Source organism: Cupressus sempervirens, chromosome 2, assembly GCF_028749045.1.
Source record: "Cupressus sempervirens isolate cs-2001-9-10 chromosome 2, ASM2874904v1, whole genome shotgun sequence".
NCBI lineage: Eukaryota > Viridiplantae > Streptophyta > Pinopsida > Cupressales > Cupressaceae > Cupressus > Cupressus sempervirens.
Genome location: NC_143119.1, coordinates 413,640,623 through 413,654,386, shown reverse-complemented (window position 1 = coordinate 413,654,386; position 13,764 = coordinate 413,640,623).

The window sequence follows — 13,764 nt, the reverse complement described above, 5'->3', positions numbered from 1 at the left end:
CAGATTAACTAGATATGAAACTGCTACTCTATTCATCTAAGTCTTTCCCTATTTACACGAAAATTTTGCTATAATCTCCCCATAGACTATTCTCATCCACATTCCTAATGGGGTTTTTTACTTCCTTTTAAATATTGTGAAAACTAAGGGTTAGGTATGGATCTATGATCCACATTGAATCTCAAATTCTCACTCATACCTTGCATTTTTCCCATTGGTTTCATGCCTTCTCCATTTTTCTGATTGGTTGCATGTAGATCGCATAGGGAATGTAAATGATTCATCCTTATCCTTTTTCCTTTTCAAAATATCTCTATGTTAACTCCAAAAATTATTTACATTTGAGTTTGTGAGGGCACAAACTCATATGTTGATTCTGTGTTACTTGGCACATATTATATTACTGATGCTCAACACATGAATGTTCCTATATTGCTCGACATATGTTATATTTCTAGTTTGCTTGGCACCTATTACATTTCTAGATTACTTGGCACATGAATATTCCTAAATCACTTAGCACAAATTGTGCTCTGTCTTACTCGATATCTGTTACTTTCTCAACACCTGTTAAGATTCTGACTTGGTAGCTACTATAACTCACTCGGCATGCATAGTGTACTCGGCACATATGGTGGAATTGGTTAAGTGTGTTGATACTCGAATGTCAAGATCATTCTAAGACCAACAATCTCATAGATCAGTCTTGTGAGATCACTCTCAAAGAGTATAGCCTAGGTCTTAAGCTTATGAAATTCTTTAGTTACAAAAGAAATGGTCCAATTGGATGTAATAATAATGACTTGATAATCCTATCAAATCAATATCTTGAAGGTCTCAGGACATAACAAGCCTAGGTTTGAAGAAGGTTCCCTTTCATCTAATCAATAAATTAATACCAAAATATAAGTTTGTCTAAACATTAGTCACAAAATGAGTCAGATAATCAAGTAGATAGTTCTGATGATGATGATACTTTTTCTTATCCAATTCCTTTAGATCTTTCTAAGTTCTTCGTAGAGCTAGATGATTTCATACCATGAGTTAGTATTATTGATGTTGATAGTGATTCTTTTGAAAGCACTACTAATACTTCCCATATTCAACAAGAACAAGGAAAGTTTAGTCATGTTGTAGTTTTTGAAAGACTTTATAAAAGCCAAGATGATAATGAAAGTGGAGAATGGGTTCCCATAATTGTTGGGGAATTCTACAATTTGACTCCATGTAGCACAGATTCTCAAGAGTACAATTTTGATTCTCTCTCAAAGGAAAATTTAGACAAGGATGTAGATCAAGTTCATATATGTGAAAATTAGCTTGAAATTGGTGAACAATCTAGGGTTTGGTCAGATGAGTCTCATCCTACTAGTGTTATGAGTCTTCAATTAATGTCATTAGAACTCAAAGGCATTCGAATATACCTTTGGGTGAAATCATTTTAGGTCTTGAATAACTTGTCTAAGCATTTGATGACTATATTATGAATGCCATCCAACCTACCACATCTCTCTCACTCACTTATCTCAAGTTAATAGACTAGAATTCCAATACTACATCTAGTGAAGTCCCTATATTCTAGAATGATTATGCTCTTTCCTATTATTTACACATTGTTGAACTAGTAACATCCTCTAGCAGTGAACAGCCTATCAACATGACTGAAGTTGATATCAAATATCTCAGTCACATAATTAAAAGAAAAAGAAATAGTCAATCAAATGGTGAAAACCACATTGTAGCAATATCGAAACCCAAAATAGTAAAAATAAAAGACATGTCCAAAGGTGAATACCTCTTTGAGGTGCCTAAGGATGAGATATTTAATACACTTCCAAGTCATTTTTGGGAGAAATCATTAGTGATGATAGATCCAACACAACCAATCAACTTGGGATGGAAATTGCAGAATATTCTCATATAATACACCTTGCAAAATCCTTATCTATAGAAGAAAAAGAGGAATGTGTTGCCTTCTTTCAAGAAAAAAAGACTAATTTTGCATGGACTTACTCAGATATGTGAGGCTTAGATTTTGATCTCATAATGCATTATTTATCTATTGCACCAGGAGTAAAACTTGTCAAATAAAAGCTCGAGAAGATGCATCCTCATGTGGCATTACCTGTTAAAGTCGAACTAGAAAATCTTTTAAAAGATGGTTTCATTTGTGTTATTTATTATACTAAATGGATCTCAAACATTTTTCTAATCTCCAAACATGATAAGTTTATTTGAGTTTGTACATATTTTCAAGATCTAAACATGTAGCATGTCCAAAGGATGACTTTCCACTACCCAATATTGATATGATAGTGGATATGATAGTAGGATATGAAATGTACTACTCACTTATGGATTGTGTTTTTGGTTATAACCAAATTAAAATTGTACTAGAAGATTAGGAGAAAATTGCTTTCACTTGGGCACGGGGTACCTTCTACTAGAATGTGATGTCATTTGGTCTGAAAATTGTTGGTTTCATGTATCAAAGGGTAGTTACAACAATCTTCCATGACATGATGCATAAAATGATGGAGGACTATGTCAATGACACCTCAGTCAATAGTACATAGTGCAACACTCATCTTCAAGATTTGGGACCAATCCCAGATTGTATGGAAAAATTTAGTCTCAAGTTAAATCCCAATAAATGTGCATTTGGTGTCACATCAGGGACATTACTTGGTTAAATTCTATCTACAAAAGGAATCAAGGTGGACCTAGAAAAAGTTCAAGCAATAATGGAAATGCCTTCACCCTATAATATTAGTCAAATGAGGAGGTTACAAGGAAGACTTAAATCCATCCAAAGATCCATTTGACAGTTAGTGTATATGTCATAGCCTTTTACTAAGACTCTATATAAAGGTGTAAAATATGACTAGAACAAAGATTGTGATGAGATTTTTAAATAGATAAAATAGTATCTTGCCAATCCACCGATCCTAATGTCTCCTATTTACATAAAGCCTCTCATTTTATATATCTTTGCAATAGAGTCATCTCTGAGTATCTTTCTAGCTGAGGACAATAATAAAAAGGAAAAATCTATCTATTACCTTAGTCACATATTAATTTCTTACAAAATGAAGTATAGCATTATTGAAAAATCCTTCTTGGTAGTCATCTTCACTTCTCAAAATTTGAGGCACTACATGCTTGCTCCCACTATGTGACTAGTTGCAAAAATTGATCCCTTAAAGTATTTACTTAGCAAGGCAACTCTAACAGGAAGTTTAGCTAAATGGGTCATGATAATGAGTGAGTTTGATATTGCATATGTTGAAAGAAAGGCTATCAAAAGATATGCAATTATTGATCAATTAGCAAAAGCACCAATGCAAACTCTTCTACCATTGAATATTGAATTCCCTGATGAATCTATTTTAATGTTAACACATCAAACATGGGTGATGTTATTTCATGGTGTTGGACTAATTGCTTGGACTAATTACCAACATTCCCCTTCAAGATTCATGACATGGCTTAACTCCCTCCCATGTATTATAAATCTAGTGGTTGTATCAAGTATTAATAGGTCAATCTTTTGGTGCAATGACAAATCTAGCTTGTAAAAAGTGGTATCAGAGCTAGGCCATAGGTTCAAATCTCCTCGAGTAATGCTTAGGGGGGATTTTTGGACTAACTACCAATGTTCCCATTTGGGATTCATGACATGGCTTAACCACCTCCTTTGTTCTATAAATATAGTGGTCGTATTAGGCATTAACAAGTCGATATTTTGGTGCAACGAAAACTCTAACTTGTAATAGATGGTTCCTTCACACAACAAGGATCTAGAGTTGGGCTCCTATTCATAAACTAGAAAAATATTCATTGCCTAAGGTGTAGATTTTTTGAAAATAATCAGGACTAACAAGGTTACTAAGAGGGGAGGGGTGAATCAGTAACTCCAAAACTTTAAATCAATTTAGCATAATAACATATTCACCATTCATTCATCTAATCTACTGTATGTATGAAAAGATAAACATTCATAACAAATGAACACACTGATTTGGTGACCCAGAAACCTTCCAATTAGAATAGAGTGGGGATGATGCCCACAAAACTTCAATACTACAGTATAAAGTTGGCTTGTTAAGGCTTACAATGATCACTTCTAGTGATCTGCCCTGTTAGGAGCAAGTAGGATTGCTAGATCCACCTTGTTAGAGGATTTATAAATATACAATGAAGTATGCACTCTGTTAGGAGATTTACAAAAGACTGTTAAGTCTACCTTATTAAAGGATTTACAAACTGATTCACCTGTTAGGATGAAGCAGTGGATCTAGTTACAATTGATTGCTAATAAGATCATTTATGCACTGATCACCTGATGTGATAGATATAACTTTTTTGCATCTATGTTGACCTTGTTGTATTCCTCTGTTCTGCTGCTGATTTGCTTTTTACTATTCTCAAAATATTGCAATACAACACCATACAATGATACACAACATCTCATCATATTTTACAAATGATATAATACATTACATAAATACCATTCCAATATTTACACTGGCAAGGTTGGCCAAACACAAGTGAACAAAACATTATTGAGTTGGCCAGATAGTAGAAAACTTGGGTTCCTCAAACTGACTCGGTGACCTTCTGATACTTGGCATCCACTACAATACACTGCATCGTCATGCACTTGGTAAGAGTAGAGGCACAGTCCATACTAATCACTCTAAGTAGCTTGGAACTCGGTAACCATTGGTGACTTCGTGAATATTGTGTCACTCGGTAAAAAATGAATCTATTGATAACCTTCTTCACCTGGTAAACGTTGATTCCTTCATTTACCTTGTTCACTCGGTAAACACTAAGTCCTTCATTTACCTTGATCACTTGGTAAACACTAAGTCCTTCATTTACCTTAATCACTCGATAAACACTGATTTCAACTGATGACTCGGTGAACACTAAGAACTTGGTAAACACTGCTAAACTTCCCATTTGCTTGGTGACCACTGTTCATCATGGTATGAACTGTTCTACTCGGTAACCACTGCTGAACGCTCAGTATGAACTATAGACTAAGTGATGAGCTCGGTAAGCATTCAGAATCAAATAACTGTTGTAACTAATGACAAATATATCATAATTCTAACAATCTCCCCCTTTGGCATTAGTGACAAAAACACTTATGAGCCAAAACTTATATACAACATCTGACATATTGACATCTGATTCTGCTGAATATACATGGCTTCCTTACATATAACTCCTTCATACAATATACACAAGGTATTTACATGAGTTATATGACTTTTATTCACAGTATCTCTTTGTCCCTTTTGTACATTTATCTCACCGATATCTCTTTTTGAGTATCTCTTTCTCCCCCTTTTTGACAATAATGCCAAAGAATAAAATAATGTATTTACATAGAGACACCAAAATGTGAGATAAACTCAGAATGTACCTTGAAAATGAGTTGCAAAGTCTTATCCCAATTCTCTTGCAAGATTTTGCATGTGGATAGAACTACTTGAACTTCTGAAAAAAGTCCAATCACATGCTCTACAATAGAGAAATTGTTGTCATGGATCAATATTTTGGAGTATGCAATATGTTTCTGCATTGTGTCCATGATAGGAAGAATCATGTTCTTGATATCTAGCAGTGTAGACCGAATCCTTCCTTCTTCTCTAAGCAACTCTGCCTTCTTCTCTGACAAAAATTTGATCCTGAGGTGATGAGATGAGCTTGAACTGGGGTCAAGCTTCAGCTTTTGTGCACTTGCCTTCAAATCCTAGTCTATTTTATTTAATTTATCTCTTATCTCCTTAGTATACTCGGTAACATCACAAAGCTTAGCAAAAGGAGATGTTATTTTATTAAATGAATTTTCAATGTTGTCCAAAATTGTGGTTAATTCAACCTATTTTATTGCTATGTGCTGAGCAATGTGCTCAAGCACATTATTATCAAACTTCTTTTCTACCTTCTCCATCACCTTTTCTTGACTAGAGATATCCTCATTGAATTTATTAACTGGCTCTTCTAATTGTAACAAAATGTGTTCAGAAGTATCAACATCAACACCTATAGCCTCAGTAATAATATTCTTCGCTCCTTCAATAATATTAAACTCTCTATCTCTCTCATTCCTTAGTTGTTTCTACTTTGCCTTTAGATCTATATGCTGACTGAGCAGTCTTAGTTTATCAACTGAAGCAGTATCCAGATCTATCTTAGGAATGACAATTTCATTATCCAAGTCTACATCCTCATCCACTGTCTTGCTTGTAAGAAAAAATTTTAATGGAATCTTTGGTTTTTCTGCTATAACATCTTTGCCTTTGAAAATAGAGACAATGGTTGATGAGGCTGGACTGGCTGTCAAAACTGGAATAGGACCAACTAAAGGAAGACTAAGAGAAGTGCTAACTGTGGGAAAAATTGATGTTCCCATATCGAAAACTAATGTACAAATTGGAATTTTTGCAGTAGAAGAGCTGACTGGAGCAAAAATTGGACCCAATGTGGCTAGTGATGACAAAATTGAAGTGAAAACTAGAAAATTTACTGTACATACTATAGGAGGAATTGATACACCTAATGTAGTGAATGCTGCAATGGATGACTCGGTGACTGAAGATATTGCCTGATGCTGGGTAGATGAAGAAGTGATCTTCAGCTCAGTAGATGAAGTACTTGATACTTCCATTGTAGATACCTAGAGCTAAGAGGTGACTGGAGGAGTTTGAGCTAATGATGTCTCTATGGTGCTCACAATCTTTCTCGAAGAACCTATCTCCATAGATTTAACAATTTTAGGTGGAGAGTGAGGAAGGGAGGCAATGATAGCTACTACAATTTTAACTAGATCATCCTCCTCCTCAACTGCTTCTTCCTCCTTTTATTCTTCTTCCTTCTCCTTCATTAATTGCTAGAGATCTTTATCAGTTACATCCATGGTGATGGAGTTATCACCATCCACATCCTCTTCATCATTACTGTCATCATCCTTGATTTCCACAAGTTCATCACTTGGCTTATGCAGTTTATAAGTATCATTCCAAACATTGGTTGCATTCTTAACAACTGGTTCAATATTTTTTAACAAAATGAGACATGTATTGAATCTCATATTCATTCTTCCTTCCTGATCCTTCATTGCCTTTTTGATTTCTGTATCTGTCAAGCTAGGTACCAGTTCTCTCAATTTTTGTTCAAAAATGTCTCTAAAAGTTTGCTCGGTGTTCTCCCATGTTACCTTTATTTTATCAAACAATATTGCAGGAATTTGGGAGACAAATTGGTCTGGGGAGAATTTCCAAGTTCTCAACTTCTCCATTACCAGATCTTCAATTTCCTTTTGCTCAGCAGGAGTCCTAGATTCATACTTTAAGGCTTTAAAGTTGCTAATTCCTGCACCAATCCTAAGTTGTTTTAGCCTATCTACAAATGTGAGAGGAGGCTTGCTAAACACAACTTCACTTTCCTTATTTCCTTTCCTTGTTCTCCTTGTGAATACTGCTAGAGGTTTGGTAATGATTACCCTACCTTTCTTCTTCACAGGCTCTGCCTCCTTTTTTGGCTCCTCTTCTTCAAATTCTTCTTCTTCATCATCCTCACCTTTTCCTTTGGTAAGCATTAGAGGTCCAGTCTCAGTTTTCAATTTTTCTATCTTCCTCTTTCCCTTGGAGATTGCCTAGGGAAGCTTGATCTCAAGTTCTATTCTTACCTTTGCCTCATCAAATGTTTTGAATGTAGGCAATTTGGGATCCATTGGTTCATTTACCAGTACCTCAATGATGTCTCTAGTTTCATCAATGTTCACTTCATAGGGAAGTGATTTTACCCATGCAACACGGGGTTTGACTGCCTGTATATATACTTTGTCACAGTCAACCATGAAACATACATCTTCCTTATAGTCTTCAACAAGTTTAGGAGGAATCCTGAACCTATTGTTCATTCTCTCCTTGAAATCTTCAAAGTATTTATCCATAACCTTATCAAAAATTACACCCATTTTTGCAATAAACTCATTTATCTGATACAAAACTGGAACATCTTTTCTCCATACAACTGTACCTTTAAAAGGGAAAAACTTTTGTACATAGAAAAATAAACAAGCTAACAAAGAACCAAATTTATAGGGGTTGGTCTTTGAGGTCCTTATACAGTCCATGTTCTTATTTAATTGTTTCAACAGCACATCTGCTAGGTCAAACTCCATGTTCTTCTTCACAACCTTATAGGCTAAGTCCACAGCCTCACAGGGCACACTATTTAATTTGCTGGAACTATACAGCTTGTATGCAATTACACTAATTCCAAATCTTAGCTCTATATCTAATACATTGTTAAGTTTCAATCCTCTACCATCCCATTTAGCTAGGGTTAACTTCTGAAGTTCATCCCGACTTAGGGTTTTAGTGGTTTTGGATTTTCTCAACATAGGTAAACCCGTGATTTTGTGAATCATCTTCTTTGTAATCAGAGCAGGTTTCTCTAACCACAACTGACCATTATGAACATGGCTCAAAATGTATCTTATCCATTTCACCTGGAAATTTCTTGGAAAATGTGGGATATGGGTTAAACCTTTGGTTTCCAGATGTTTGAACTCGAGTTTGAGGGTTCCATCCATGCATAACTCAGCTAGGGCATTATCCATATCTAGTGTCCCTATCTCTTGAACAGTGCATTTGAAATGAGTATGAATGTCGTTCATAAGCAGTACCTTGGGTGGAATCTATGATTGAGCTCCATGCGGGTTGAGTGGTTCAACTATGGTGGGAACGAGCTTGAAGCTAGGTGTTTTTCATTCAACTCCCTTCACAAGCATTTCAGAGCCCCTCTTCACCTTGTTGCTGCTAGTGCTTGTGGATGCCATTGCTACTCGGTGAGTGAACAATTTTGTAAAACAAATTCTTCGCTAGAAAACCACTTCAAATCGCTTGAACTCACTTGCATGCTCTTGGAGATATCTTCGCTCTATATATTCTAAATTTGCAATGAAAAATGAGATCAAATTCTGCCTTTTTGATGAAAAATCTACCATTAATGCTCGGGTACAAAGGTAGCTGAGATGACCTAAGGTTTGTCATATAGTAAACCTTGAAACTTGGTGAACAAACAAAACCTTTCATATTCTCGACCTAGCTCAGTTAAGTCTGAGACCAACCTTGCTCGGTAGATGCATCACAGTGAACTATGTCTTGCATCTGAAATACAGATTTGTCATTTGCACTCCTTCATTCTAGAACTGCTTAGGATATGGCTTGAAGATGCAGTCCCTGATCCTCCTTGATGAGTCTAATTAAAAATGGTGGAGTCATCCACTTCTTGAGTGACATTGCCATCATTTGAACTTTCTGGATCGGTAGATTTAGGAATCCACTATTGTCTCATCTATTTTTGAATGTTTTCAGCTCTGGCTTTCTTTTCATCTTCAACTCTTCCTATGTTCATGCAATTCTTGGATATATGACCAAGTTTAGTACATGTATAACATCTTATGGTAGTATCTTTCTTCCTTAGGTGATGCCTTGTACAATTTACTCCAATGTGTCCATATTCTCCACAATAGTGACATCTGCACCAAGTATTATAGTCCCAACCAAATAATGCTTTGACAATTTGTTCTGCTAGATTGAATGATTTAGATTTGCACTCAGATGCCTTGTGACCTTGTTTCTTGCATTTGTGACATTTTCCTTCAAATTTTGGTTTCTCTTTGCATTCATTGGCTTTGTGACCATGCTGATTGCAATTGTAGCATTTACCATTGAATTTTCCTTTACCATTGCTCCAACATCTATTAGATGTATGACCTATCTTGCCACAGTGATTGCAAGTAGGTCTTTGATTCTTTTGGGCACCTTGTTTGGAAGATTCACCTTCTTCATTGTATCCAAGGCCTACTTTACCTTTTTTTCTATGAAAATTCTGCTCATTTTGTTGATTCAATTGATCCACATCTGTTTGAGATTTTATCATCCTTTCATTGACTTGCTTTTCAACATTTAAGTCATTTTCCAAACTTTCATTGATTTCTCTTTCAGATCTTAGGTCACTTTGTAAGCTTTCAGTGATTTGTCTTTCAAGATTCAAATCATTCCTTATTTTTTCATTTTGTTCTTTGAGAATTCTGATTTCTTCATTTGCATTGGAAAGTCAATCTGTAAGATCCTCATACTGAAGGGATTTATTTTGAATTTCATTGTTCCTTCCTTCTATCTAATCTTGCATCACGTTCCTTTGTTCCAAAATTTCACATAACCTCGTTGACTGAATCTCTTGTTCTCTTTTTAGCATTCTTACTTCTTCTTGTAGAGATCCATTCTTCTCTAAGAGTTCTTTGATTGCGTTGTTTTCCTCATTAGCTTCATTTAAACTACTTGATGGTAAAAGGTCTTCAATCTTTTCTTCAACATACTGATGATCATTCATTTGTCTTGCAAGTTCCTTTCTTCTTTTTGGAGATTGAGAAAGATGCTCCTTTTCTTCTTTGAGTTGAGCCATGGCCATTTCCAGATCTAGCTTTTCATTCTCAATAGATTTTTCAAGTCTGAATATCTCCATTGTCCTTGATCTTTTCTCAAGTTGTCAAACTTTATCCTAAGAACCACAATGCTCTGATACCAATTGTTGAAAATAATCAGGACTAACAAGGTTACTGAGAGGGGAGGGGTGAATCAGTAACTCCAAAACTTTAAATCAATTCAGCATACTAACATATTCACCATTCATTCATCTAATCTATTGTATGCATGAAAATATAATCATTCATAACACATGAACACATTGATTTGGTGACCCAGAAACCTTCCAATTAGAAAGTAAAACTGGGGTGGGGATAATGCCCACAAAACTTCAATACTATAGTATAAAATTGGCCTGTTAAGGCTTACAATGATCACTTCTGGTGATCTGCCCTGTTAGGAGCAAGTAGGATTGCTAGATCCACCTTGTTAGAGGATTTATAAACATACGATGAAGTATGCACTATGTTAGGAGATTTACAAAAGACTGTTAAGTCTACCTTGTTAAAAGATTTACAAACTGATTCACCTATTAGGATGAAGTAGTGGATCTGGTTACAACTAATTGTTGATAAGATCCTTTATGCACTGATCACCTGATGTGATAGATATAAATTTTTTGCATCTATGTTGACCTTGTTGTATTCCTCTGTTCTGCTGCTGATTTGCTTTTTACTCTTCTCAAAATATTGCAATACAACAACATACAATGATACACAACATCTCATCATATTTTGCAAATGATATAATACATTACATATATACCATTCCAATATTTACACTGGCAAGGTTGGCCAAACACAAGTGAACAAAAAATTACTGAGTCGGCTAGATAGTAGAAAACTCGGGTTCCTCAAACTGACTCAGTGACCTTTTGATACTCGACATCCACTACAATACATTGCATCATCATGCACTCGGTAAGAGTAGAGGCACAGTCCATACTAATCACTCTAAGTAGCTTGGAACTTGGTAGCCTTTGGTGACTTGGTGAATATTGTGACACTCAGTAAAAAATGAATCCATTGATAACCTTCTTCACTTGGTAAACATTGATTCTTTCATTTACCTTTTTCACTTGATAAACACTAAGTCCTTTGTTTACCTTGATCACTTGGTAAACACTAAGTCCTTCATTTACCTTGATCACTCGGTAAACACTGATTTCAACTGATGACTCGGTGAACACTAAGAATTTGGTAAACACTGGTGAACTTTCCATTTGCTCGATGACCACTGTTTAGCATGGTATGAATTGTTCTGCTCAGTAACCACTATTGAACACTCGATATGAACTGTAGACTGAGTGATGAGCTTGGTAAGCATTCAGAATCGAATAAGTGTTGTAACTAATGACAAATATATCATAATTCCAACAATAAAATATTGTAAAATATGAAGCCTTAATCAATGGCATGAAGACTACATTTGAATGGAGAGTAGATGAATTGAATATATTTGGTGATTCACAGCTAGTAATCAATAAGGTCAATGATATTTATTAGACAAAGGAGGAGAAGTTGACACCTTATAAATGAATGCTTGATGATTTTTAAAAAAATACTTTGTACATGTCACTTTTCAACAAGTTCCTTGGGAAGATAACAAGGTGTCTAATGCAATGGTTATTCTCGCTTCCATGCTGCATCTTCTTGGGAATGATTTTAGAAATGAATTCCTAGTGGAGACATTACCCTACCCTTCTTTTGTTGAAAATAATTGATCGATTGTATATCATCTTTGATGTTACACAAAATGCCATGTCTTTACCAGTTAGTGTATGTTGAGCTCAGTTAAGAAATGAAGACTTTTTCCTGTGTCTTCTGAGCATTCTAGTGTTTTCCAAGTTTAAAATATAGTGTCTACCGAGTTCGCTCAGGTTCTTAAGAGAAGTTCACAAAATTTGAGTGTTAAACAAGCTCCCTTGGTTAACAAAGGCAAAGTTACATGGAACTAGTTTTAACCGAGATCACTTAGTTACCAAAGGAATTTTAAAAAGTTGTAGTGTTACTTGAGTTTACTTGGTTAACATAGGAAATTCATTTTAGTGTTATTGTCTACTAAGCAAGGTCAGCTAACAAAGAATTTTCTTATTTTGGCATATTGATATGGATATGTTTGTTGTTCTAGTCGACTAAATAGATGAAGTATTATTGTTATAAATTGTATTCAAGATGACTTAAAAATGAATATGATATAATTATAAGATCAAGGTGAGGATTGAATGAGTGTGAGAATGTGTGGAAGATAAGAAGATGCTTAGAGGAAGTGAATTGGAGGGATAAATAGAATATCCTTGTTAGGCAACAAAGATTACTATGATCAGGAAGGATCAACTATTTGAGTGAAAATTGATATCTGAAATTAGCAACATAGTTGCATTAGAAATTAGGTCATTTCATTATTACTCTCTAACCATTGTACAAGTGAACTAAATCTCTTAATAGAGTTAGCTTAATAGTTATTTTTCAAATCCTCTAACAAGGTGGAATTTCTAGATTGAAGTGTCTAAAGACCTCTAACAAGGCCACTCCTAACAAGGTGATTAAATCCTCTAATAAGGTCATACCTAACAGTGTGTTTTCTAACCTTTAATATGGTTGTCTCCTAATAGGGCTCAATTCAAAAGAGTGAAAAATAGTAACTAGTTGTAATTGGTGATTTTCCCAAATTGGCTTTCAACTTTAAATCTTGGTGTCAATTGTGTCCATGCTATTTCTTTTATGTGTATTCAAAAAAGTTAATTAAGATTAATCACACTTAAAATCTTAATATCTACATGTTCAATATTTTTAGTTATACTTGATATTATTGTTCTTGTCGAGTTACAACATATTGTTACTGTTAATTGAGTGCCTGTGTTAACCAAGTGATAGTAGTTTTAGTGGAGTTTATGTTTTGTATTGACATCTAAGGGATATAGGATATATTTTGTGGTGAGTGATTCACCCCTCTCCTCTCAATTACTCCTCTTATATTTTCAACAATTGGTATTAGAATTTTTGGTGCTTGCAAACAAGTTTTCAAGGACCTAAGCTAAAGATCAGGATGTCTTAAAGAAGAGAGATTCCCAAGTTGAACAAAGATAAGTTCAAGGCATGGCAGGAACTTATGAAGCTACATCTAGAGACCATCAATGGTTTGGGTCTAAAATATTTAAATACTCAGTATAAGGCTCCTACTAGAACTTTGACTATGGAGAAGATTGCTAAAAAGAAGAATCATAACATTATGATGATTGGAATTGCAT